This window comes from Bos taurus, chromosome 21 (genome assembly GCF_002263795.3).
Source record: "Bos taurus isolate L1 Dominette 01449 registration number 42190680 breed Hereford chromosome 21, ARS-UCD2.0, whole genome shotgun sequence".
Taxonomy (NCBI): Eukaryota; Metazoa; Chordata; class Mammalia; order Artiodactyla; family Bovidae; genus Bos; species Bos taurus.
Window position 1 is genome coordinate 32,465,310 of NC_037348.1, and position 23,276 is coordinate 32,488,585.

The following is a 23,276-nucleotide window of genomic DNA, read 5'->3' on the forward strand; positions in this document are numbered from 1 at the left end:
GATTAATCTGAGTACAATACTGACCATAAAAGACCCTGAAGATAACATTCCAAACACTATAAATCCAGCAATGGGAATCTATACAAACTCAATTTTTAATTTACACATTTGTCATAGAAATCATGTTACAAAATATTTACCATAGACCAAATCCTGTGAATGAAATAACATCTAAAACCATGGCATCACATAAACTTTAGAAAATACAGTAGGAAAAAGTCACTTCTCAGTACCTCTTTATTGGTATAGCACCCATATAAACACAGTCTTAAATAGAAGGAGTACGAAGAAAAAATCTGAAGCACACTTCATCTGAGAAATGAACAAAGAAGAGGAAACTATTTTAGCATTTCATGCAATGGAATTGAGCAAGAACTTTTGAAAAATCACTTCCCTTAGCATATTGGTCTATTCTTATTAAATTACAACTGAATCTGCCAATGATGCTTTACAATATAATAGATTCTTCAGGAAGTCAATAAAAAAACAATCTGGATTGGAAGTGCAATTATATAGCTTTCTGGAACCTATAATAAATGATCTTGAGGAAGAGGGATATCACTATTTTTCAAATGTACAAAACAATGTAAGTTCAAGCTTTTTTCTGCTACTGAACTCAAACTATACACCAAAGGATGCAAAATGAGCAACAATAACCAAATCAACAGTGACAGGTTAGTGTGCACAACTAACACAGCAGACAATGGGAACAGCTTTCTCTAAAGACTGCAGTCCTGTGTAACGCAGATTTAATTTAGGTCACAGAAAATTCTACGAAGATCTGACAGCTTCTGCTTTGACTAGATGAAACTTGCTGCATACATCAGCATAAATAATTAGGTTCAACTGTACATTCACCAAACAAAATAAAGTAACTTTCCTCAAGCTGGGGGAGGAAGCTATAGCTTTACCTCTACCTTGAATTGTAGGGATCTTCTGATTTATCCTAGAAACAGTGTTCTCTTTTAGAACTGATAATTACAGTTGTGCTGTTTGGTTGCTAAGTCATGTCCAACTCTTTTGCTGCATCATGAACTATATCTCACCAGGCTTCTCTGTCCATGGGATTTCCCAAGCAAGAAAACTGAAGTGGGATGCCATTCCTTCTCCAGGGTATCTTTCTGACCCAGGGATCAAACCCCACCTCCTGCAATGGCAGGTGGATTCTTTTCCACTGAGACCCGGGAAGCCCATAGTAAAGGAAACACACAATAAACAGAGTCCCCAAAGGGACTTTCACTGAGGGTGTGCTGATTTTATCCGAGGTTAGGGAACTAAGATCTTATATTCTTCATTAAAAAACAAACAAACAAAAAAAAGAGTCACCAGAAAGAAATCTACAAAAGGTAGGATCTTCAATTAGCAGTTCACTTTAAATAATTAAGTCTTTCTGGCTTCTGTTGAGTATTTTTAACAGGGTAGCTGCAGAACATGATATCAATGATATAATGTCATTTGTGTTTGAATTCTAAGAGCCACACACACACACACACACACCCCAAAAAAAAGCTTTTTTAGATTCAAGTCAGTAAACCTCTGGAGGGTTGAAAAATTTAATGTACAGGTCAGTACTGTCTATTTATACTAATACAGGAAACCAATATAAAATTATAACTGTTAACAAATTATTTAACATTAAATGACTCTTTAATTAAAGAAATATTCTTTCCTATAGTAAAAATAAAATCCTATAAATTGCAAACACAATGCTGAGTTTTGAAATAAACAAGTTGATGAAATAGGTGTAATATACATAGTGTTGTTAATGTGAAATTTAAAAACTTGTAAAAATCCCATAAAGTATGATACACAAATACTTAGTAAACTATAAAAACATGCTTAGATTTGAAAAATACCAAATTCATAAAACTGATTACTTCTGAGACAGGGAGAGGGATGAGACTGGGAGGGAGTCACAGGAGTCTCAATTACCATGATTCTATAATCTGTATATTTATTGGCTAAAATGTTAACAGCTTATTTGGCAGGCAATATTTTATTTGCCATGGGTCTACGATAATGGTAGACCAATGACATTATGAATTTGTCAAAACCCATGAAGGTGTACAACATAAAGAGTGAATCCTAATGCAAACTTTGGGCTTTAGTTTATAATAATCTATCAACATTGGTTCATTAACTGTAACAAATGTACCACTCACTGTTCTGTTTCAACCTTAAATTAGTGTACTGTAATTTTATTTCAGCACTAACCACTCAGAGTTAGTCTGGTATACACAAACCAAAGGGCATTAACCAAATACGACTGCACTTACTTTAGATGCCAGCCACTCTTCAGGGATCTCCAGGCTATCTGCATTTCTAATCAACTTGCCACATACTCAGAGATTCCTATGAGTGCCTCAGTTTGATAACTTGCTAAGACAACTGACAAAACTCAGGAAAGCATTATACTTATTATTATAGTTTTATTATAAATAATACACACAGGGAAAGCTCTAAGATGGCCCTGAAAAGGGGCTTCCAAGCCATCTCCCTATGAGTCAGGGTGCATCATCCGCCCAACACATCACTGTGTTCACCAATCAACATTCTCCACTGAGCTTTGGTGTCACTTCAGTCGCTCAGTTGTGTCTGACTCTTTGCAACCCCATGGACTATAGCACACCAGGTTTCCCTGTCGTTCACCAACTCCCGGAGCTTGCTCAAACTCATGTCCATTGAGTTGGTGATGGCATCCAACCATCTCATCCTCTGTCATTCCCTTCTCTTTCTGCCTTCAATCTTTCCCAGCATTAGGGTCTTTTCCACTGAGTTGATTCTTCATATCAGGTGGCCAAAGTACTGGAGTTTCAGTTTCAAAATCAGTCCTTCCAATGAATATTCAGGACTGATTTCCTTTAGGATTGACTGGATTGATCTCCTTGGGTCCAAGGGACTCTCAAGAGTCTTCTCCAACGCCACAGTTTAAAAGCATCAATTCTTCAGCACTCAGCTTTCTTTATGGTCCAACTCTCACATCCTTACATGACTACTGGAAAAACCATAGCTTTTAACTAGATGGACCTTTGTCAGCAAAGTAATGTCTCTGCTTTTTAATATTCTGTCTAGGTTGGTCATAGCTTTTCTTCCAAGGAGCAAACATCTTTTAATTTAATGGCTGCAGTCATCATCTGCAGTAATTTTGGAGTCCCCCAAAAATAAAGTCTGTCACTATTTCCACTGTTTCCCCATCTGTTTGCCATGAAGTGATAGGACTGGATGCCATGATCTTAGTTTGTTGAATGTTGAGTTTTAAGCCAGCTTTTTCACTCTCCTCTTTAACTTTCATCAAGAGGTTCTTTAGTTCCTCTTTGCTTTCTGTCATAAGAATGGTATCATCTGCATATCTGAGGTTATTGATATTTCTCCCGGCAATCTTGATTCCAGCTTGTGCTTCATCCAGCCCAACATTTCTCATGATGTACTCCGCATATAAGTTAAATAAGCAAGATGACAACATACATCCTTAACATACTCTTTTCCCAATTTGGAACCAGTCCATTGTTCCATGTCCAGTTCTAACTGTTGCTTCTTGACCTGCATCCAGATTTCTCAGGAGGCAGGTAAGGTGGTCTGATATTCCCATCTCTTGAAGACTTTTCCAAAGTTTGTTGTGATCCACACAGTCAAAGGCTTTCATGTAGGCAATAAAGCAGAAGTAGATATTTTTCTGGAACTCTCTTGCTTTTTCTATGAGCCAATGGATGTTGGCAATTTGATCTCTGGTTCTTCTGCCTTTTCTAAATCTAACTTGAACATCTGGAAGTTCTCGATTCACGTACTGTTGAAACCTGGCTTGGAGAATTTTGAGCATTACTTTGCTAGTGTGTGAGATGAGTGCAATTTTGTGGTAGTTTGAACATTCTTTGACATTATTTCTTTGGGATTGCAATGAAAACTGACCTTTTCCAGTCCTGTGGCCACTGCTGAGTTTTCCAAATTTGCTGGCGTATTGAGTGCAACACTTTCACAGCATTATCTTTTAGGATTTGAAATAGTTCAAGTGGAATTCCATCACCTCCACTAACTTTGTTTGTAGTGATGCTTCCTAAGGCCCATTTGACTTTGCATTCCAGGATGTCTGGCTCTAGTTGAGTGATCACACCATGCTGATTATCTGAGTCATGAAGATCTTTTTTGTATAGTTCTTCTGTGTATTCTTGCCACCTCTTCTTAACATCTTCTTGTTAGGTCCATACCATTTCTGTCCTTTATAGTGCCCATCTTGGTGTCAGATTGGCCCAAAGTCCCAACCCACTAATTATATGGTTGATGTTTCTGGTGAGCAGGCCCCATCCTAAAGTCACCAAAAGGTACACCATGAACTGGCACATCAACATAACAAAAGCACATCTTATTCACTTAAAAACTAAGATAATACCCTCACTATAGGAGAATCTTCTCTTATTTTTTAATAAAATATGAGAGCAGAGTTTAATGACACATACTTTTAGCTTCATAAGAGGCCAGTGGTATAACAGGAATGAAAGAAAGGGAGTATTATTAGAGGACAACTTTCAAGGGGAGTACACTTCACAACTAGCTCAGATTGGAAATCATATCAAATAAGAGTTATCAAAAAGAATCAAAAGAAACCAATGTCACATTTGCCAACATTGAGGCTTATGTCAATATAAAGCCCAGAACTGGCATATTGTTAATATAAAACCCATTTAAATCCATTTTTAAAAGGATACATTGGTTACAGCACATAACAATGGTTAAGGTCTATAATGATCAAATGGAATCCATACTGAATGAATTAAGAGTAGAAGAGTGAACTGGAAAGGAAACCAAGTTGTAGTCTTTATAAAACCTGGTCCTTTCCACAGAGTTAAATGAAGGAGTAACGACTCAAAAACTATGCCACAAACCAAAGCATTGAGGGCTAAAAATTATATTTTATAGAATTGTCTCTTTCTTCACCAACATCAATAAATAAGTTACTAAATCTACCTTTTTGGCATAATAAAGTCATTTCAATAGAACTAAAAGTGCTACAGTTTCAATGTCAACTCTTCTGAAAATAAATGTTGCTGCCATGCCTCAGAATCCAAATTGCACCAGCAGGTCATTACTCTGTTCTATTCTGTTGACACATTTTAACTCATTTTATAAAGCAAGAATTTATTTCTGTTCTAAAATCCTGGGGAAAAAAAAATGTTTATGGGAAGGCAATTTCATTTTGCTAGGTTGACAGTGACAGTCCCTTGGGGGAGAGGCCAACTCAAGCAGGACTGAAGCAGCTGTTAAGAGCCAATTTTCCTATCTGTTAATTGCTTTTGTGACTAGGCTGCACCAGCTCAGACACCCACCTCACAAGCAGTAGATAAATCGAAATAGTCATATCTCAGAGTTTGAAAATTAAAAGGCTTTCTCCTTTCTGAAAGAATTTAACTAGGGAACAGAACAGCATAGGAAGTGAAAAACATCAAATGTACAGAAACATTAATTGCAAAAAAACACTAATGGCAAAAATAATTAGCACCTTCCTGATTACCAAAAAAAAAAAAGAGGAAAATGTTTTTTAAAAAATTTTATAAATAGCCAATAGAAAAAGCATTCATTTGGTCATTCAAAAAATATTTACTGGAATAACTACTACGGCAGACACTGTTCCAGGTGCTGTGGATACAGCATTAAACAAAACAGAATATCTATGTCCCCATCAGAGGAGATACACAAGAAATAAATATCAGCTAGTCATTAGGTACTAAGAAAAAAACAAAGCCATTTAATAGTGTTAGAGAAACACTAATTTTCAGTGAGTTGTTAAGGAAAACCTTTTTGAGGAAGGAACATTTAAGCTGAGACTTAAATGAAAAGAAAGATAAAGCCACACAAGTCTGAAGGAAAACCATTCCCCACAGTGGGATAACTGCAGAAGTCCCTGAAGCTAGACTGACTTTATAGAACAGAAAAGAAGGCTGATGTGACTAGAGTTTCACGAATAGGGTTAAGAATGGCAACAGATAAGGTCTCCTCAAAATGCCACAGTCATTTCAAAGTCATCAGTTGGGAAGATAAAAATAAAACTGTGACCAATGAGCTATTCATAGGAATTCTCTTTTGGACTAGTAATGACCACCCAGAAACTTTCAATACAAAATGAAGAGAAACATGAGTTAAGGAACGTCCCAAGGGCAAAGGTTTCTCAATCAGAAAGGATCAACATCAGAGTCCTAGCTGAATCAGTGTTTCAGTCACCAACTTCACTTTCACTGTTCACTTTCATGCATTGGAGAAGGAAATGGCAACCCACTCCAGTGTTCTTGCCTGGAGAATCCCAGGGACGGGGGAGCCTGGTGGGCTGCCATCTATGGGGTCGCACAGAATCGGACATGACTGAAGCGACTTAGCAGCAGCAGCAGCAGCAGCAAGTGCAATAAGGCTCCAAGTAAGATCAATATCTAGTGCTGGCATGTTAAAACATAGAACTCATAAATGAACTCTAGACAGAAATGAATGTTTCTGGACATGCTTTTCCTAATTCCTGCCAGATCTACTTATTTCAGATAGTTCAGAGAACTTTTTAAAATTTACATATAAACAATGGATATGATAAAACATAACCCACCTAAAATAGAAATTTTAGAGAAATTTGCCATGGGGTAATGTTCTTTCTAGAATCACAAATTAGGATTTTAAAAACAAAAACATTTCATAAGTAATTAAATCAACCGTTTTCCTTCTACAGAAAGCACAGATATAAGTTTACAAGCATCATAATATTAAACAATGCTATGTCTTAAAAATAAAATACATGTATTAAAATAGAACCCATCTTATTTGAAGGACAAACTATATTTTCCAGCACTGAAGGATTCCCAGATAACACTGCACTGTTGTATAACGCCAACAAGACTTTTTGTATGGTGCTATAATGTAAAAATTGCCAAATTATGCTTACCGCTATTGAATAGGCACATCTCTCTATAAAAGCACTTTGGTAAGGCTCTATTCATTTTGAGAAACAAGAATAGAAAAATAATGGAGATCAAAAGCTCGCTTTAGATGATGTATGTGGCAAAGAATCCTCACTAAGCCACATGCTAGTAAAAAAAAAGAACACTGGCATCAGAAACTGGAATCCCATCTCTAACACTAAACTGAACCTCAGTTTTCCTTATCAGTAAAATGAGAATATCACCTACTTTCACAAGATTGAGAGGAAGATTAACTGAAATGTAACAGGTGAAGATTAAAGGAATCCAGTCTTACAGGGTAATCACAATATCCATTAAATGAACAGGGGCAAGCACATGTTAAAAAAAGAGAGAGAGAGAGAGAGATTATTATAAATTATAGGTTGTAAGTGATGAATACAATGTAAATAGTACTCCTCCAGAATATACTGGCCAAACTCTTGTATTTTACCTATAAAGAAACAGAAGCTCAGGGAGTTTGAATTACCAGCCTGAAGTTAAAAAGCAGGCAGAAAAGGGGCTAAAATCTTACTTAACTACTAAAGGTGGCATGTGTTTTATAGAGCCCTTTCACAAACCAGATCTAATTGATCTTCACTATGAGGTGGTTAATCTGGCTCATGAGAAAATCCAAAGCACCAAAGTCAGCCAGTGAGTTAGTGATGGAACCATGTGTAAAACCTGGGACACTGAATACTGCTTCTCTTAAAACAGAGACTGAGTCTTTCTTACTCATAACTTGACTAACAGAAAAAACTGTCTTAGCAAGCAATCACACTGTCGTATTCAGTTAATAATTATGTTTAAAGTCATACTACAAAGACATAAATGTTTCCATTCTCTACTTAACAGAATCAGCCTTTTAACATTAAAATACTCAAATCAAAGACAAATTTTTTGACATATTTCCCAAGCTAAAACCTCAGTAGATACTGGTCTAGGGCACAGCACCAAGAATAATTTTTATTCTGTTTGTTCATAGATTATTTAAACAGGACAGCTGGGTTAGTGAGTTGCTGAATATTTTATCATAATCAAGCAGTATGTTGTTTCTATCATTAATGACTCCAATACTCACATTCTTAAAAATTACTTAAGCAATCCTATAAATTGTTCTTTATTTTATGTAAGATTTTGTAGTTACCCCTTAGGTCAATCAACTCTTGTATTTAAAGATGATTCACATCTGCAAAATAATCATGTTACAAATATTGCATTACTATGCAGCTGAAGGGACAGACAGGCTGGGAAACTGATTAAAAGGGCTCAATGGAGATGAGCCAATTGAAAATACAGCATCTAAATAACAATCACATTTACATGTTTCTGAACGTTGTTAAAAATATATAAATTTGCTTGATATTCCAAATTCTTGCTTTTAAAAGGATCAAGCTCTGAAGGAAGATTTCTAGGTTTAAAAGAGGACATGGCACAGCAATGGAGGAGGTCAGAGCTCAGTCTTCATGATGGTTTTCAGATCGCTTGTGCAAATAAGAACATGTTAGCTGGGCTCCAAACAGGTTTCTGCTCAAAACCACTTTCAAAGATGTGAAAATAAAGGACCATGTGCGTCAAAGTAATTTCTGAGTTTTGCAACTAATAACTGGCAATACTGCTTTTTGGGTGAGTGAGAAAAGAGAACCATTAAATTAATATACAAATGAGCAGCAATCACTCACACTATTTTCCCATGAGTGAGAGAAGAATACATAATTTGGGTGGGGATCAAGCACTTGAAGTAGTTATGGCCAGAGACTACCATCGAATTAACTGCTTAGCTTAGTTCATAACATTTCACTTGGACCCATCAAGGACTGTCATCCAAAAGGCACGGTCTGAATGTAGAAGAGTAAGCCTTCTGATAAACTGAGATTGTGCTTACACCCTAAGGTATGTTGCTTGTCTGTCTTCTGAGCAATTTTAAAACTACATTTGATAATAACACAATTTTGAATCCCTTTTACCCTAGTGCTAATTTTATAGTATATTTTTTAGGTAGACAAACCATTAAGTAAATGTGTTAGAGATTCAATTGAAAAAACAAGGCCCCAGCTTGTGAAAAAGCAACAGTACAGATAATACTGACTCCCATAGCTTTCTTAGCTAGACACATAGCTAGGAATTGTGATCACACGATTCAGAAAGATCATGCTGAAACATCTTATGGATTAATACAGATAAACTCTGTACAGTCCATTTTGTTCTGCCTTAAAATTATCTAAAATCGATCATTTGAAATTGACTGTTATGCAGTATGATCAATTATTGAAATACTCCATTTCTCAATCACCTTCATTATGCAGTTTACTGCAAACACAGTCCTCCAGAGCTATTCACAATGTGTTCCACTAATTACAGTCTTCATTCAGCACACATTTATTAAGCACTTATTGTGTACTACACACTATTAGTACAGGAAATAGCATGCTGAATCAAATTAGCTCCTGCCTTTAGAAGCAGAGGGCATGGCTTACAGAAAAGCAATTATTACATAAGGCAACAAGTACTATAAAAGTAATGTGTACAAATCACAACAGAAATATAGAAGGGGAAGGACTGAATTCTTCCTTGGGAAGTGAAGAAAGGCTTGTCAGACTATATTTTAACAGAGACTTACAGGATGAGTAGGGACTTCCCAGGTGGTGCTAGTGATAAAGAACCCACCTGCCAATGCAGGAGACACAAGAGATGTGGGTTTGATCCTTGGGTTGGGAAGATCCCCTGGAGGAGAGCATGGCAACCCACTTCAGTATTCTTGCCTGGAGAATCCCATGGACAGAGGAGCCTGATGGGCTACAGTCCTTAGGGTTGCAAAGAGCTAGACACAACTGAAGTGACTTAGCACAGGAGTTTGGTAAATATACTAGAGATTGTTCATGAGGAAAGGGGAGTAGGACAGACCTATAGCATATGCAAAGTTGCATAAGTAAAAAAGAGGACGTGTTTGTCAGGGCAACAACAGAGCTCACTAACAGTGAAAGTAAGCAATGACCAGAACAGGGCACAAAGGATCTTCAACAATGTTGAAGCCATGTTAGGAGTTCAGCCTTTATCTCAATAAAAGTGTGAAGCACTAAAAAGTTTCAAGCAGGGATGTGATAATGATTTTGGTTTTAAAGAAATCCCCTGGCCATACAACAAAAGGAAGGAATAAACTTGGAGGCAATCAAGTCTACTAGATTTATTAAAAGATCATTAAATTCACTACTGCCTTTAGAACAAGGCAATAGGATTTGGCCCTTGTGTGGCCACACACATCTCTCTCCATGCAATGAGCAGAGAAAAGGGCCAAAAGGAAGTGTTACCTTACTGGGTCTCACCCTAACAGACTACTTTCAACTGACCTGGAATCCCAGAACTCCTAGCTCAAATGACAGAGTCCATTTCCAGGACAGGTCCTCATGTAGGTATGTGCAACCCTAAACTAAGCGCTAAGTTGCTCCAGTCATGTCTGATTCTTTGTGACCCTATGGACTATAGCCCGCCAGGCTCCTCTGTCCATGGGAATCTCCAGGTAAGAATACTGGAGAGGGTTGCTGTGCCCTCCTCCAGGGGATCTTCCCAAACCAGGGATCGAACCAGTGTCTTTTATGTCTCTTACACTGGGTTCTTCATCACTAGAGCCACCTGGGAAGCCCACCCTAAGTCTGAAAGGTAGCCAAAGGGCAATTGCTATGGGAAGATGGGGGCTGTAGAGAAAGCTTGGACTTTATCACAATTTTGGTAAATACATACGTATGTATATTGATATATATTTATGTATATATATCATATTTATAATATTAAACATAAATATAAACATTTAAGAAATATCTTATATGGTAAAGTATATATATAATGTATACAATATTTAACAATATTGTATATATTATATGTAATATGGCAAATTTGCTTACTCCTTGCAAGGAAAGTTATGAGCAACCTAGATAGCATATTCAAAAGCAGAGACATTACTTTGCCAACAAAGGTTCGTCTAGTCAAGGCTATGGTTTTTCCTGTGGTCATGAATGGATGTGAGAGTTGGACTGTGAAGAAGGCTGAGTGCCAAAGAACTGATGCTTTTGAACTGTGGTGTTGGAGAAGACTCTTGAGAGTCCCTTGGACTGCAAGGACATCCAACCAGTCCATTCTGAAGGAGATCAGCCCTGGGATTTCTTTGGAAGGAATGATGCTAAAGCTGAAACTCCAGCACTTTGGCCACCTCATGCAAAGAGTTGCCTCATTGGAAAAGACTCTGACGCTGGGAGGGATTGGGGGCAGGAGGAGAAGGGGACAACAGAGGATGAGATGGCTGGATGGCATCATTGACTCGATGGACGTGAGTCTGAGTGAACTCCAGGAGTTGGTGATGGACAGGGAGGCCTGGCGTGCTGCGATTCATGGGGTGGCAAAGAGTCGGACACGACTGAGCGACTGAACTGAACTGAACTGACCATGGATATTTGTGCCTAGAAACCTAAGTGTTTTTATGATATATACTCCTGACCGGAAATTTTATTTTTTTAAATGTTTTAGAGAAGATCTGAAGTAATTCTTCGACAGAAAAAAAATGTGCGCCCCTTAAGAATGACATACTAAATTCAGGATCAACTTACTAGAAAAGTCAAAGCAATGAGAAGATAGGTAAATCAACCACATATTGGATAAGAAGCTAGTGAAAAAAAAAGAAAAATCATTTAGTGAAGGATCAATGTGTGGCTAAAGGCAGATATTTCTTATCCACAAATGAGCTATCGTGTTGCACAGCTTTTCTTATTGAACAGAGATGCATTGCCCTCACATTAAATAAAGAACTCTGAGCAATACACTGTAGCAAGCATCTGTTGGCTAATGACAAAGAAAACCAGAGACCTTTTGAGGCCAATTTCCATCCAGCTGTAAGCATGGAAGCAGCAAACACACATACTTCTTTTCAATACCAACCCCACTGGACAGCTATATGTAAAAGAATGAAATCAGAACATTTCCTAACACCATACACAAAAATAAATTCAAAATGGATTAAAGACCTAAATATAAGGTCAGGAACTATAAAGCTCTTAAAGGAAAACATAGGCAGAACACTGTTTGACATAAATTGCAGCAAGATCCTCTTTGACCCACCTCCTAGGGTAATGGAAATAAAAACAAAAACAAACAAATGGGACCTAATTAAACTTAAAAGCTTTTCCACAGCAAAGGAAACTATAAACAAGATGAAAAGACAACCCTTAGAATGGGAGAAAATAATTGCAAATGAAGCAACTGACAAAGGATTAATCTCTAAAATATACAAGGAGCTCATGCAGCTCAGTATCAGAAAAACAAATGACCCAATCAAAAAGTGAGCAAAAGACCTAAACAGACATTTCTCCAAAGACATACAGATGCCCAACAGACACATGAAAAGATGCTTAACATCACTCATTATTAGAGAAATGCAAATCAAAACTCACACTGGTCAGAATGGCCATCAAAAAATCTACAAACAATACATACTGAAAAGGATGTGGAGAAAAGGGAACCCTCTTGTACTGCTGGTGGGAATGTAAATTGATACAGCCACTGTGGAGAACAGTATGGAGATTCCTTAAAATAAATAGGAATAAAACTATCACATGACTCAGCAATTCCAGAGTATACTGCGCATATACCTTAAGAAAACCAGAACTGAAAAAGACACAGGTACCCCAATGTTCACTGCAGCACTATTTACAATAGCTAGGACACGGAAACAACCTAGATGTCCACTGACAGGTGAACAGATTAAATGGAATATTATTTGGCCATTAAACGGAATTAATTTGAGTCAGTTCTAATGAGGTGGATGAACCTAAAACCTGTTGCACAGAGTGAAAGAGATAAACCAAATTTCGTATATTAACACATATATATGGAATCTAGAAAAATGGTACTGATGAACCATTTTCAGGGCAGGAATAGAGATGCAGACATATAAAATGGACTTATGGACACAGCAGGGGAAGGAGAGGGTGGGATGAATTGAGAGTAGCACTGAAACATATATATTACCATATATAAAATAGAAAGCTAGCAGGAAGTTGCTACATAACACAGGGAGCTCAACCTGGTGCTCTGTGACAACCTAAGGGGTAGGATAGGGGTGAGAGGGAAGTTCAAGAGAGAGGGGATACGTGTATACTTATAGCTGATTCATGCTGATGTTTGGCAGAAGGTAACACAACATTGCAAAGCAATTATCCTTCAATTAAAAATAAAAGAGCATAATTAAAAAATAAACAAATTTTTAAAAATCAGCCTCAAAAAGCTATGAAAAAGAAGCTTCTAAGCTTTCATGTCATTTTGTGTCAAAGGCATTTCAAATATTAATTATATATACTAAACAAGACACTTAAAGTTAACCGTAAACAAGCAGATATCAAAATATAAAACTGCATTTTATTCTCATTCTACCTTTCTCTGTATCCATATCCATGGTAAAGAGAACTGGCCTATGGAAAACACTAAAGAAGACTGTAAACTAGGCAAAGTTTGTCTTCTGAAGTTATCAATTGCATTATAAGTTACTTTTTTTCTGTCTCTATTTCACTTTTTCTATTTTACTTTTTCTTCCTCTCCAACATTTTTCATATTTTCCAGGATCTCTGCTGTAACCGTCTTTCTGAGGTGTGCTTTGGCCTCCCTTGCTCTGGTGTTGAATTTATTTTACCCATATTTTTCTCAGTGTCAGATGACCTGATAAAGAACAACACCTACAAACATCCGTAACTCCTTTCCTTTTGCCTCTCCTTCTGTCCAAGACTAATGCTTTCATGTAACCCCTAGACCACACCCTTTCTTGCCTTCTCAGAAATCTTTTAAATTTTATAGTATTCAATTTTCTCTCTTCACTTTCTTAGTGTCTTTCCCTCATTACAAAAACACATTTTTTGTATTCCTAAAAAACAATAAAACCTTTAGCTTAAAAGGTAAATAAAGCTACTATATGGAACTTACCCTATGTGTCCTCCCTTTAGCCTTTGCCCTCAAGCAAATTCACTCCCTGGTCCACAGCAACATGTCTTCTGCTGACACCATTATATTAATCCCAGGGTTCTTAACCTAGAGTTTGTAGGGTCTGTGGATAGAATTCAGAAGACTCAAGAACTTGGGGGGCAAAATAAATCACTTCTTTATTTTCTACAACCTCTAAAATTACTAATATATACTGTATTTATAAATTTACTAAATTACTATGAGCCTTCCCCTATCAAATCCCATGGATGGAGAAGCTGTCCATACTGTAGGCTACAGTCCACAGGGTCGCGAAGAGTTGGACACGACTGAGCGACTTCACTTCACTTCACTTTCACTATATCGTGTGTAGTATGTTAAACAAGCACATATTACTCTACACAATTCATTTGGTAATGGTTGCTATTGTTCTTTAGTTGCTAAGCTGTGTCCGACTCTTTTGTGACCCCGTGGCCTGTAGCCTGCCAGGTCCTCCGTCCAAGGGATTTCCCAGGCCAAGAATACTGGATTAGCCATCTGCTTCTCCAAGCATCTTCCCAATCCAGAGGTCAAACCCACATCTCCTGCGTTGGCAGACGGGTTCATTACCATTAAGTCACTAGAAAGCTCTTGGTAATAATATGTTCATATAATTGCTTTCCTTTGTAATCCTACATATTTTATCCATCTGTGGCAAACTGTATTTCCCGAATACACTACAAAAATATCTCCCATTTCACATGCTTTTCTATGATGTAAACATGCCACTTCCCTATAAAGAAGTAGAGCCTGGGACTTCCCTGGCTGCGCAGTGATTAAGACTCCTCGCTTCTACTGCACAGGGCACAGATTCAATCCCTGGTTGGGGAACTAAGATTCCTCATGCTGTGCGGTGCAGCCAAAAAAAAAAAATTTTTTTTTTTTTTTAATAAAATGAAGATGTAGAGCCTAATTCCCTTCTCCTTAAATCCAAGGTGGCACTTAACTTTTTTGCAACCAACAGAGTGTGGTGGATATGACATTGAGAGGCTTCTAAGGCTAGGGAAGGGAAAGTAATGCAGGTTCTGGGTTACATTTCGGGTGGTTGGTTAAACAGTGATAGTTACCAGAACAGAATTCGGTACCTGCAACTAGCCTGTTGACATATAAAAACATAAAGCATGTGACACTGGCTTTGAGATTTGGTGGCAGACACAACCTGGAAGGGCCCTAAGAATCTCCTTGAGGAGGCTATTGGAGAAGCCTTAAAGGAGAGTGAATAAAGTGCTCTCAGAAGCCAGAGGAAAGAAGAGAGATCCTTGTTACAAAGCAGCAGAAAATTTAGCAAAACTGTTGCCTATGCTAAGTTAAAAAGCAGAAAATGATGGTAAGGAACTGTTCTTCTAGCTAAGGTAATTTCCAAGCAGAAAGTTCAAAGTGTCAACTGGTTTCTTTTGTACGTACACACAGTAAAAGGTACAGTTAGAAAGATGAGCTAAAGAAAGTATTCTGTTTTCAGGCAGAATTTAAGGAAATATAAAGGCTCCAGAAAATTGCTGGATTCAAAAGTAAAATTATTTTCATCTACAGTCTCGCCCAGCAGAGAATGTTCAAAGTAAGAAAAGGTCTGAAGACAAAGATCAAACAGAGGTTACTGGGAGGAAAATCTGGTCTCCAGGAAGAGAGGAAGCCAAGTATGTTACTGAAAAATCCTTTGTTAACACCTGGTTTCTCCTTGATCTCCTTCCCAGGGCCTTTTTCTGTACTTGTCCACTAAAACTAGATAGGCCCAAGGGTTCTGTCCTCAATGTCTTCAACTGAAAATTTATTAACCCCGAAACCTCTCTCTTTCTCAAGCCCCCACCTCTCTCCAAGAACTAGACAGATCTGTACATCTCTACCTGAATATCACAGAGAAATCTCAAACTAAACTATTTCAACATCTTATCCATCCCTACTCAAGTTCTTCCTATACCTGGACATGCACTGGGAATAAAGAGTACTACTATCTAGTAAACTGCCCAACACAGGAGTCATCCCTAATCTCTTCCTCTCCTTCACCCTGCCTCCCTCAAGCAACAGCTGATAATATCCGTTTTCAAGTTCTATAGATTCTACCTGCTAAACTTCCCTAAAGTCCACCCTTCATCAGTTACATCCTGCCTGGACTACCTTTCAAACAGTATCTCCATATCAATATATCTTCCATACTATGCTCAAAATCATCTCTTTAAAATAAAATATTAGTCAGGTTAATCTCCTGCCTAAGATTCTTCAAAGACCCCTATCAAAACCTTTGGACATAGCTTACAAGTAAGTATCTTTTGGTCCTGTTCTCCCTTACAAAATTCCGCGCATACCATTTATTTCAATGCTGCAAAATAAGGACCCACCACGATTATGAGTACATACTTCTCCCCATACGATGCAACTCCTGTTATGAATTCTAAGTACTTCAATAATTATAGAGCACCTACTTCATGGCAAATCTGGCAGGACGTATGCCAGGGCTAAGCATACAAAAACAAATAAGAAACAGGTCCTGCCTCTCCCCTGGAAGCACAGAGAAAGAAGGAAAATAAGGACAACACAGGAATTTGTAATGGAAGATAGCATGACGTAGTAGACTAATCATTTGGAGTGGGCAGAGAGGTAGAGCAGGCCGTAAGAAAAACAACAGGATAAATATAGCATATTCTCCTGGAGCAACAAATCCCTTTGATGTAAGTAATTTAAAACATTTTAATATTAATATACTCATTATAAACAGAATACAAATTACATGAGAGATACAATTAAATACTTTAAAATTCATGGGCCATTTTGGGTAAGAATGACTATCCAGAGTTAGAATTTAAAGCAATATTACTTAGCAGAAGGATAGCCATGTTAAGTAAGAGACCTTCTTAGAACTGAGCAACTCACACCACCTAAAGGACATTTTGGCTCTGCCGATCCAAAAAGCCAACTCTGGCTGGGCAAAAATTCAGTGAAACACGACTGGATGGTCAAAAAGATTCTGTTACAATCAGCCTATACCTCTATACAGCCTCTTTAGAGGGCTTCAGATATGGCAAGAAGGTTTGCAGACAACTGAGGAATCCTGATTGAAGGCAGGAGGAGAAGGGGACAACAGAAGACGAGATGGTTGGATGGCAACACCAACTCGATGGACATGAGTTTGAGCAAGCTCCAGGAGTTGGTGATTGACAGGGAGGCCTGGTGTGCTGCAGTCCACGGGGTCACAAAAAGTCAGACATGACTGAGCGACTGAATTGAACCGAGGAATCCTGAACCTACTAACCTACTTGGTCAGATTAAAGTTACCTGTAATTATGCAAAGGAAGCCTAAGAAGACCAAGAAAAGTTTATACTGCTTCCAATTCCTGCTGAGATGCTGAGTCAGCAAAATCGCTGACTCAAAATCTCTTTCAGGAGATCAGGCCTTAGAGAAGTTACACAGGAAAAAATGGAGAAACCTATAAAAAACACCTGGGATGACAAGGACCCATTTTGAATTGTTATGTGTGGAATGATGGTTTTGGCCTGAGGCAAGAGGCAACCCACCAAAACCATGGGATAACAAAACAGAAGAACTACCGAAAAGTTCAATTTTTGCTTTTCTTGGGTCCCAATACCTATGTGCACACAACGTGGTCCCATCTGTGGGACAACTCTGGTCTCCGGTCCTCAGAAAAATAGAAGCTGAGAAAAGTAGCTGGATACACACTAATCCGCCCTGGATGTTTCTTCACATCACCCTCTCCTCCTACACAAATCTCTTCCTCAAGAGAAAAATGTAAAGAAGTGACCCAAAGTTATACTATATGGTGTTAGGAGTGACTGACTCCAACCCCAGAGTGCCTGGAGCTCTCTAACTCCTGCCCTGATATCATCAGGACATAAACCCGATGCTCTCCTACATAAGCATTGTCTGACAGTGTAAAATATCAAGTACTAAGGAGTAAATGTAAAACAAGATGTTTTGGTCTGTTCGAGGTACCATTACAAAATAATGTAGACATGATGACTTCAACAGAAATACTTTCTTACAGTTCTGGAGGCTGGAGGTCTGTAACTAGGGTGCCAAAAGGGTCAGGCTCTGGTGAGATCTCTCTTTATGGCTTGCAGATAGCAGCAAGTCTTATAAAAACACTAACCTCACTGGAGCAAGGCCCCACCTACAAGACATCATCTAACTTTACTATCTTCCAAAGGTCCCATCTCCACATACCACACATTGGGGGTCAGGGCTTCAGCATACAGATTTGGAGCAGGGGGAATGATATATTCAGTACATAACATCCATTTTTTTTAAAGGGGGATATTTGATCCTAACATCATACCATATGAAAAATCAATGGCAAGAATTTAAACATCAAAAGCAACTTTACAAAACTCAGTGGAAAAGATGACTATCATTTGACATCAGTAAGGAAAGATTTCACTATATTAAGAACTGCTGTTCATCAAAAAATACCTTCAAGAAAGTAAAAATACAACTTATAAACTAGCATAAAGTATTCACAATACACACAACTTATAATGCACTATTATCAACAACACATAAAGCAGTAGCATACACATACAAACACATTTGGAACATCGCCAAAAAAATGAGCAAGCGACAATAAAGAGGCATTTCATGGCAGAACACAAACATATAACCAAGACATGTACAAAAAACTATTCATCACAAAGGATTATAGATTTTCAAAGCAAGGCCCTGTGTCATGAAAAACAGTGAAAAGCTTTGAAATGGACCCAAACCAAACAAATAATTTAAAAAAAAACCTAATGAGTGTTCTCTTGAACTCACACATTCATTACCTCCATCTTTCAATGCCTTTGAGAAATTTTTCAATTTGATAAAATGTAGAAAATTGATGATAATGTGAACTATTCTTGTGTACAACAGAGCAAATTAGTTATGGCCAGTGGATTACAATTGATAATTGCCCAGGAGATAGACTAATTTTTGCACCTATTTGAAAATTTTATTTCAGCATTCCTTACTACATATAAATAAACAGTTCTTCAAATTTCCCTTTGAACTGATTTAAAGATCTTACCAGTTTCCTCATTAGTGAGTTAAATAAAATACTTGACAAGTGTTCATTTTATATCTGTATGAGAGTCACAATTATACCTTCTTTTAAAAATCCTTTGTGACCTCAATTAAAATTCAACATCAACCACTATGATTTAAAAAAAAGAAAAAACCTTTCAGCAAATGAGGAACAGAAAGGGCTATTCAATCCAAGGATAATGTCATTATGAATGACTGACAATTTTCTCCTTAAAGCCAAGGATGTCTACTCTCATCTCAAGTGATGAGAGTATTAACTTTTAATTCAAGTATTAAAAGTTGTACGGGAGGTTCCAGTGTGTAAAATAAGGCAAGGGAAAACTGACAGAATGAGGGGAAGAGGTAAAACTGTCTTTGATTATATACCTATCACAATTACATCCTGAAGCCTGGAAAATCTTAAGAAAAAAAGCTACTTAACAAAGGCCAATATACAAAATTAAATTCTATTTTTATATGCTAGTGATGAATAACTCAAAACAAAACATTTAAAATGTCACTACAATAACAAAAAAAAAAACAAAATAAAAGATGTATACACTGAAAACTAAAAAAAAAATCATAGCTCTTGAGAAATTCAAGATTTAATTTTAAAATGTTAAGATGTCTACTCACTTCAATTTGATCTGTGGAATAAATAGTGTGAAGTAAAATCTATAAATGTTTTTTTTAGAAAATGAAAAGCTGATCTTAAAACCTAAATTTCAGTGGATTTTAATATTTAAAGGAAAAATAAAGAGCCTAGAAGAGCCAAAACAAATTTTTAAGAAAAAGAAAATTAGAGAACTTACTCTACTTGACTTCAAAACTTAAAAATCTACTCTAATCAAAATAGCATGTTATCAACAAAAAGAAAAAAAATGTATCAATGGAACAGACATATACATGTATAGTCAACCAATTTTTGATGAGAACAAAGTCATCAAAGCAATTCAATGAGGAAAAAATCTCTTTAACAAATGGTACTGGGAAAACTGGTAATTCACATGCAAAAGAATGAAGGTAAACCCTAAAGTAATACTAAATACAAAAGTTAACCTAAAATGGATCAAACATCAAATTGTAAGACCTGAAAAATATGCCTAAAAGTAAGACGTTTCTCTTAGGCAAAAACATAGAGCAAAAGCTTCACAACACTGGATTTGGCAATGATTTCGTGAATATGACACGAAAGGCACAGATAATAAAAGATGAAACAGACAAACTGGATTCATGAATAGTTTTAAACTTTGTACATACAAAGATACTATTCATGGAATAAAAAGATAAGCCACAGAATGGAAGAAAATATTTGCAGATCACATATATGATGAGAGAATAATATTCAAAATATATAGAGAACTCCTAAAACCCAACAACAAAAAAACAAATAACCCTACTCAAAAATGAGCTAAGGACTTAAATCAACATTTCCCCAAGAAGCTTTATGAATGGTCAATAAGCACAGGAAAAGATGCTCAGTATCACTAATCATTCAGTTCAGTTCAGTCGCTCAGTGGTGTCCAACTCTTTGCGACCCCATGAACTGCAGCCTGCCAGGCCTCCCTGTCCATCACCAACTGCCAGAGCCTACCCAAACCCATGTCCATTGAGTCGGTGATGCCATCCAACCATCTCATCCTCTGTCGTCCCCTTCTCCTCCTGCCCTCAATCTTTCCCAGCATCAGGGGCTTTTCAAATGAGTCAGCTCTTCATATCAGGTGACCAAAGTATTAGAGTTTCAGCTTCAACATTAGTCCTTCCATTGAACACCCAGGACTAATCTCCTTTAGGACGGACTGGTTGGATCTCCTTGCAGTCCAAGGGACTCTCAAGAGTCTTCCCCAACAATACAGTTCAAAAGCATCAATTCTTTAGCACTCAGCTTTGTTTATAGTCACACATCCATACATGACTACTGGAAAAACCATAGCCTTGACTAGACGAACCTTTGTTGGCAAAGTAATGTCTCTGCTTTTGAATATGCTATCTAGGTTGGGCATAACTTTCCTTCCAAGGAGTAAGCATCTTTTAATTTCATGGCTACAATCACTATCTACAGTGATTTTGGAGCCCAAAAAAATAAAGTCTGACACTGTTTCCACTGTTTCCCTATCTATTTGCCATGAAGTGATGGGACCAGATGCCATGATCTTCGTTTTCTGAATGTTGAGCTTTAGGCCAACTTTTTCACTCTCCTCTTTCACTTTCATTGAGAGGCTCTTTAGTTCTTCTTCACTTTCTGCCATAAGGGTGGTGTCATCTGCATATCTGAGGTTATTGATATTTCTCCTGGCAATCTTGATTCCAGCTTGTGCTTCCTCCAGCCCAGCGTTTTTCATGATGTACTCTGCATATAAGTTAAATAAGCAGGGTGACAATATACAGCCTTGACATACTCCTTTTCCTATTTGGAACCGGTCTGTTGTTCCACATCCAGTTCTAATTGTTGCTTCCTGATCTGCATACAGATTTCTCAAGAGGCAAGTCAAGTGGTCTGGGATTCCCATCTCTTTCAGAATTTTCCACAGTTTATTGTGATCCACACAGTCAAAGGCTTTGGCATAGTCAATAATGCAGAAATAGATGTTTTTCTGGAACTCTCTTGCTTTTTCGATGATCCAGTCATTAGAGAAATGCAAATCCAAACCACAAGATACCATCTCACACCCGACAGAATAGCTACTATGAAAAAAAACAGCAAACAATTTTAGGCAAAATGTAGAGAAACTGGAACCTTTGTGCATTGTTCAGGGGAATCTCAAATGGTATTTCTGCTATGGAAAACAATATGGTGATTCCTCAAAAATGAAAAAAATATAGAATTACCATATGATCCAGCAATTCCACTTCTGAATATAAACCCAAAAGAACTGAAAGCAGGATCACAAAGAGATATTGGTACACCAAAGTTCACAGGAGCATTTTTCATAATAGCAAAAACATGGACGCAACCCAAGTATTTATTAACAGGTGAATGGATAAGCAAAATATGATATATACATATAACAGAGTATTATTCAGCTTTGTAAAGGAAGCAAAAATATACTGCAACATGGATAAGCCTCGAGGACATTATGCTAAGTGAAATAAGCCAGTCACAAAAAGACAAATTACTGTATGATTCCATTTACATGAAGTACTTTGAGTAGTCAGAGTCATAAAGACAGAAAGCATTATTGAGGTCCCATTTTGGTTGAACCAAGGAGTCCCATCTTGGTTGCCCGGGACTGGAGGGAAAGGAAAATGGGGATTTGTTGTTTATTGTCGACAGAGTTTGCTCCACAAGATGAAAAGAGTTATGGCGGGGGGGACTCCCCCAGTGGTCCAGTAGTTGCAATGCAGGGGACATAGGTTCGATCCCTGGTCGGGGAATCAGGATCCCACATTCCACGGAACAACTAAGCCCAAGGGCACTGCAACTACTAAGCCTGTGAACTACGACTAGAGAGTCTACAACTAAGACCTGAGGTAGCCAAATAAAGTAATTAATTTTTAAAAATTAAAAAGAAAAGATTTATGGGGATAGATGGTGGTGATTGCTGCACAACACGAAAGCATTTAAAACCACTGAACTGTATACTTAAAAATGGTTAAGATGATAAATTTTATGTTATGTATATTGAGCCACAAATTTTTTAAAAGACACTAAAAAGAGAGAATGGGAGGAAAGAACTTTGTGATGGTGAAAACAGATGATTCTTTTAAAAAAAAGTGACAGAAATCAGAATAGTGGTTCACTGTGGTAAGGGAAAAGAATATCAAGGAAGGAGTCTGAGGAAACTGAAGCAGTAAGAAAAAATATTCTAAATTTTCATAGGGGTATGGATTATACAGGTATATGCATTTGTCAAAACTCACTGAACTATATATTTTAGATCTATATGTTTTACTGTAACACTGAAAACTATACCTAATTTTTAAAAGTTTTTTAAAAGATCACAATTAATTTTATTTTAGATCATTCAGCTAGCAAAATTTTAAAGTCTAAAAACACCAAGTATTGTAGAGACTGTAAAACAACAGGATCTGTTACACACTAATGGTAGAAGGATAAAATGGGGCAATCACTTTGGAAATAAATTTTGGATTATCCCTTTAACATTTAGTACCATATAACCCAGCAACTCCATTCATAATTACATAGTGCAGGAGAATCTCTTGCACATGAACTATTATAAGAGTCATGTATAGGAATGTTTCTTGCATCAGTGTTCAAATTAGCAAACACCTGAAGACTGAATTTTTTATCACTCAATCCCAGAAATAAATAGTGTGATAACTAAGGTTATCAGGTTCAAACATTAAAGATGTCTTTATGTTTTAAAGACAACTCAGTTTAAGTA

At 37.2% G+C, this 23,276-nt stretch overlaps 1 protein-coding gene across 16 annotated transcripts in view; it reads right to left on the minus strand.

The window, feature by feature from the left end:
• The window catches only part of PEAK1 (pseudopodium enriched atypical kinase 1), a 315,088-nt gene that overhangs the window by 225,813 nt on the left and 65,999 nt on the right, over positions 1-23,276 (minus strand). For 7 of the 16 annotated variants that reach the window (XM_059879323.1, XM_059879320.1, XM_059879321.1 and 4 more), the window contains 2 exons: positions 13,887-14,007; positions 234-312 (listed from right to left, as the gene is read on the minus strand). The exons of 8 other annotated variants lie outside the window; for them this stretch is intronic. The gene's annotated coding sequence lies outside the window, so the exon portion shown is untranslated. The remainder of the gene's footprint in view (positions 1-233; positions 313-13,886; positions 14,008-23,276) is intronic. One more of the 16 variants, XM_005222005.5, reaches the window with a different exon arrangement.